Here is a 6,000-nt window from a genome sequence, read left to right as displayed (position 1 = left end):
TCATAACAAAAAAATCAATAGCTCATTATTTTTGGACTCAGAATAGTTTGCATGTTGCTTTAGAGATTTCATGACATTTAGGAGATTATTTACAAATTAAAACAATCTTTGGATCAATCCATTAAATTGTCAGTTAATCTACTTAAATTACCCTTTGTTTTAAGCTCCATATAAAAATAGTATTCTCCTTCCCCCAAAAAAACACAGAGTAGAAGTTTGAACTGGTTGTCTAACTGGATGATGATGTTAGCTTCTGAGTAGTTGTTCTGTTGCATCTCTCTATCAAGTACCAACAGCAAAAGAGTAGTAGGTATTAAAACTCATCTTCTAAATTTATTTGTCTGACAATCCAAACACACGGTGCTGCAAGTGGACCCACACTTGAGTCATATTTCTCTAACTTCTCTTACACAAGAGTGTGGCTTGAATTAGCTCCCTGCAAATTTTTTTTCAGGAGGTATACAGTGCAGAAGTTAATTAGTTCATAAGTCACTGAGAGAAGGAATGTGACTTTTGAGTTAAATTTTTGAGAGAAAGTTACAAAAGTAACTTTTTCAACATCACTTTTTGTGTTTAGTTATTTCTGAACTATTAAATATGTGCCTGTGCAAAGGTCACTTTCTCCAGCCCATCCTTCTTTCCATTTCCCTCTGTGGCCTGCCTGACTTGAAGAACAGGGATCCAAATTTATGATGGGTCTCCAGTTAAGCAGTGACTAAAGCTTCTTTGTGCACAAAGAGATTGCTGTGCTTATGCCAGTCTCCCCTAAAGCCACTTTTTTTTATGGCAAGGAATTCTTTTACCCAGCATACAGCCACAGCTACACTCCCAGGATGCTCACCTCCTGAGCAGGCTTGTCTCCTTAGGAAGTGGAATAGCAGCAGCAGAGCTGCCTCTGCTTTTCTGGTTGCTGTATTACCCCTTAACTTGTCAGCAAAGGAGTTCTTCTGCATCCTTGGTCCTATCCCCTGTTGTCCCTCTCTCTATATCCTTCTGAGTTCCCACTCTGACAGCCGTTTGCTGTGATGCCCTGGGACCTTCCTCAGCCCTCCTGGCAGCACACATACCGACTTCAGTCCTCTGCCCTTGTACAGAAGGGAGCAGAGAGATTTTCTCCAGATGGGGTTACTTACTCTATTAGACTGCAGATTTTGTGACAACACATAAACCAGGGGGACACAGATAGCTACATTTTCTCATATTTTTGTTGTTCCAGCATCTTTGGGCAACAGCCAGGAAAATACACCAAAGAACAAGTGCTGGAAAGACTTTTAGCACAGATTTCCCTCTTGTTTTAGACATCCATCACTACAAGTTTCAGTGGCCTTAATTTCCATGGAAAACAAACCTTAAATTAGTAAGTGAACTTTTTTTCTTTCTTTTGCCCGGGGAAGCTGTTCCACCCCTGACAGTGTTCAAGGCCAGGTTGGATGGAGCATTGAGCAACCTGGTCTAGTCAAAGGTGTCCCTGTCCATGGCAGGGACAAACCCAAACCATTCTATGAAACCTTTTTTTTTTTTTTTTTTTTTTTCAGAAATCAGTTTTAGAACATACATATGGCGATGATGCTGCTGTGGGGGTTTCTGCCTGACTCAGCTGCAAAAGAGATAGAACACCCTGTGCTAACCAGTATCACCTAACTGAAACTTACAGAATGCTTTTAGCCTGTACAGGACTGATCCATTGAGTAAAAAATAATGGCCTGAGTGTCCCAATGAGTAAGAACAAATAAATACATCACAAGATATCCCAATGACACATAGATTCTTTGAACAGAATAAAAAGCTACATTTGCTTGGTATCATTACTAGACTCCTTTGCCTTATGTCCATGTGCGTTGCCATTTATTTATGGCTCTGTTTTACTAGTTACAGTAATTGAACTGTGTGATGCCAGAGACAATATCATGGCTATGTGGATGTTCATGGAAAAACATTGGCAATTTGATTTCATCTTTGTTGACCAACATGCTTGATCAGTTTAATCCCTCAGAAAGCTTTCCTTGCGCTTCAGTTTTCACACTTGCTGTATTTTCTATCAGTAGGGTAAAGCTCGTTTTCTTCAAGGACTGAAACTGCTCAAATGCACTGCTATGTTCTAGATAACTTCTGATCACCTATGCTAGAAATGCAAATTAGATTTAGTTCACAAGAATGCTCAGCCCCACAAAGGCACTATAAATACAGTCTTCTCCCTCCTGATACTGCCCTAATACAAATAATTATGACGTAGAGTAACATAAGCAAGACTTCTGGACAAAAGCTAAGATTTTGTCCTCCAAAGTCTGAATGGCTTGAAAGATGTCATTGTGCTACTCTTTGAATGTACCTTATTAAGTTGGTGTACTGAGGTCTGTGTTTATTCTGTGTTTATCCCACAAAATTTCCAGAATTTAAAACTGCCATATTATTTTAATAAGTTTGTTTGAAATAATTTGTGATTTATTCGGAGTTGAAAACATCTTTAAATGTGTTTGTGATAAGCACAAGAGGGAATACAAATATATGAGCTTTTCTATTAATGTTATTTACTATTTGTAGTATGGTAGCACTGGTGATTCACTAATGTGTTAGGAGGTATATAAACAAAGAAATTAAGCAGCCCAAAGAATCTGTAACATTCTCATTCCTCCTTTGCTGATACACTGATGTCCTGCTGGAATGAGTTTGTTAGATGGAATCACTACCAAAAATGTCACTTTTCCAAAATTGAAGGTCTGCACTTTTTCTGGAGGTTTTAAAAATCTTAATTCTCTGTTTTAACTATGAACATGTTCATTTTCAAATGGGAGGGTATGTCTCAAAATTAAATGCTTAAGACATGAGACTCGACTGTCTTGAATATTAATACAGAGGGATGAATATTCTAAACCATCCTGCTCTCATGACCTCCATACACCTTCTCCTTTACATGACAGCCATGAATTTGTCTAACACCAACTGGATATCTCAAGAGGTAAAAGCAGCAGCCCTTGAGCTTGACTGAAGTCTTGGAAGGCAGGGACTATGAGAATGAAGACACTTGTGAGCTGGGCTGATGCCAACCTTATGAAGTTTAACCATGCCAAGTGCAAGGTCCTACACCTGGGTTGGATCAATCCCCAGCACAGCTACAGGTTGGTCAGAGAAGAGATTCAGAGCAGCGCTGAGGAGAAGGCCTTGGGGGTATTGGTTGATGAGAAAATGAACATGAGCCGGCTTCAGTGTGTGCTTGCAGCCCAGAAAGCTAACTGTATCCTGGGCTGCATCAAAAGGAACGTGACCAGCAGGTCAGAGGAGGTGATCCTGCTCCTCTACTCTGATCTTGTGAGACTTCACTTGGAGTATTGTATGCAGTTCTGGTGTCCTCAACATAGAAAGGACATGGATCTGTTGGAACAAGTCCAGGGGAGGGCCACGAGGATGATCAGGGGACTGGAGCACCTCCCATATGAAGATCGGCTGAGAAAGCTGGGGCTGTTCAACCTGGAGAAGAGAAGGCTGCATGGAGACTTCATAGCGGCCTTCCAGTATCTGAAGAGGGGCTATAAGAATGCTGGGGAGGGACTCTTCATTGGGGACTGTAGTGATAAGACAAGGGGTAATGGGTTAAAGCTTAAACAGGGGAAGTTTAGATTGGATATAAGGAGGAAATTCTTTACTGTGAAGGTGGTGAGGCACTGGAATCGGTTGCCCAGGGAAGTTGTGAATGCTCCATCCCTGGCGGTGTTCAAGGCCAGGTTGGACGAGGCCTTGGGTGGCATGGTTTAGTGTGAGGTGTCCCTGCCCATGGCAGAGGGTTGAAACTTGATGATCTTAAGGTCCTTTCCAACCCTAACTATTCTATGATTCTGATAAATGCTACCTCTGTGTACCACAGATTGGACAGGCCCAGAATTATTATCTTAACACTTGTCAGACAAAAGATTCTTGATTGCTGTTTTAGGGAAAAAAGAGTGAAGTACTAAGGCAGTATTGCAATCTGCTGTCTCCTCTTTTTGCTTGTTCCTACCCATGGTAGGGCAAAATTTGCAAGTTGTGAGCAAAATTCCTAATCAGTGCATACAATTCTCATGAGGTGGTCTGGAAGTGCTATTTTTCACAGCCCAGGTTTTCCCCAGTACCTAAAATTTCTCCTGAAATACTAAAATTATGGGAAGAAATATTTCTCTGATAAAAAAAAAATGGATAAAATAAAAGAAGCAGCACAGAGTTCAACCAGTTCTGATGAAAATTCCTCCCTTCTCTCTTCACCCACTGGATGTTTATGATAAATTGAGTGCATCTTATCTGTGACTTGCTTACATAATGAGGTTGGTCTTTATTATCACATTGCTATGTTCTCTAGGAGAAAGAGTGAGCTTAGGTTTTAGATCTTTTGTAATTAAAGGAAAATATGCAACTAAGTCATGTTCTTCTCACAGGATTCTCAAAGCTTTTCCACTTGATCCTTCTTACAATTTTAAGAAGAAAGTGTCTGGAAAAGTCTGCACTTTTCTCTTTTTCTTTTTTTTTTTTCCCTCTGATACTTTAATAATGCACATCCATGACTGATGCTATCCCTACCTGCCTAAAAAGATAATGATAAAATATCTTAGGGAATATTTTCTCCAAGTGATGTATACATGAAATTCCCATTAATGTTTGTGTGAGTTGTACAGATCCACCCAGTAAATGAAGGCAAGGCTGCAGATGTGATAGGTATATTAGGGCCTATGTCTTTCATGGCAGGCAGATTTCTAACTAGCAGGCACGTTTTTTAAATTTAATGGAAAGCCATGCTAAAAAACACCAGTTCTGTATGATATGAAGTTATATTGCCATTAAATTTTATGCCGAGCTCTTACAGCTGTAGCTGATCTTACTATAGAAATAGGCTTCCATTAAACACCTTCCACTAACTAGTTTTCATAGTTCCAGCATGATGTCTTGAACTCAGCAAAGGATTTATTAAATTAGCATAAGCTTAAAATAAGGAAAGATTAAATTGAAAAGACACTCCCAAAATGAGGTGGTTTTTTCTTTTCTGAAGGAAGCAGTAAGGGTGAATTGTGCATCCAAGGCAGTATTGAAAAGGCCCTGAATCTCCATTCCTTCCCTGTTTTCTTTTGCCAGCAAGAATCTAGTGTGAACGTGCGTGCAGCTTGGCATGTCGGCTGAGGTCCAATGTTTGCACTTACAACATCTGGCACAAATTCTCTACAAGTGAAGAGACAGGCTTCGTCATTCTGTCACCTACTGTCCATGAGCTTCATTACTAATAGTGTGATTGTTTGTATTGATCAGATCAAGGGAAACATATTTTGAGCAGTTCTGGTGAATTTCACAGTTTATGCCATTAAAAAGGGCATAACATTTTATGGTTGTTGGTTTTCCTGAGGTGGCGTTGAACTCTTGGGCAGCATTCAGTTATGAATATGGATCTTGTGAGGTTCTAGGAGCTATTTTTAAAAGCCAACCATACCAAAGTATTTAATATTAAGGATTTTTTTTTTATATTTAGAAATCCTTCAAATTAGTCAAAACTGTCTATTGAAACGGTCTTTTAAAATTGTTCTGGGTAGGAGGATAGAAATGCTTGGGCCTTGAACACATACTTATGAAATAAGAACTTATGGAAAATCCTTCCACAACCATGGCAGGTGAGATCAGCACTAAGAAAAAAAGGTCTGCTAACTGAGAATATTTGTCATAAATGTTTTCATAAGCAATGAATGTTGGATTCTGCTCTTCAAAGTTGTTGGAGAATCAAGCTGTATTAACACAGAGCTCCAGGCCCTGAAATTGGATGTAATTGGCTTTTGCAGAGAGGGCTGAAGGAGTTCACTAGGCCTGAGAGGATTCTACGGCTATGCCTGCCCCAGTAGAGCAGAGCCAGTGCAGGGCGTTGAATGCTATGCCACGACCGTCCTCAGTGTTCACATAGTAGCACTTATCTTTAGCATAATTCAGGTTTGTACCTAATAGCATATTTTGAGGCAAAGCCTTGGCATCTTTTGGAGAATAACACAAGTTAGAGGC

Source organism: Neopsephotus bourkii, unplaced genomic scaffold (assembly GCF_033783945.1).
Source record: "Neopsephotus bourkii isolate Nb327-2 ecotype Australia unplaced genomic scaffold, CSIRO-AGI_Nbou_v1 NB_1820, whole genome shotgun sequence".
NCBI classification, from domain to species: domain Eukaryota; kingdom Metazoa; phylum Chordata; class Aves; order Psittaciformes; family Psittacidae; genus Neopsephotus; species Neopsephotus bourkii.
The sequence above is the reverse complement of the archived record's forward strand: the minus strand, read 5'-3'. Positions refer to the sequence as shown.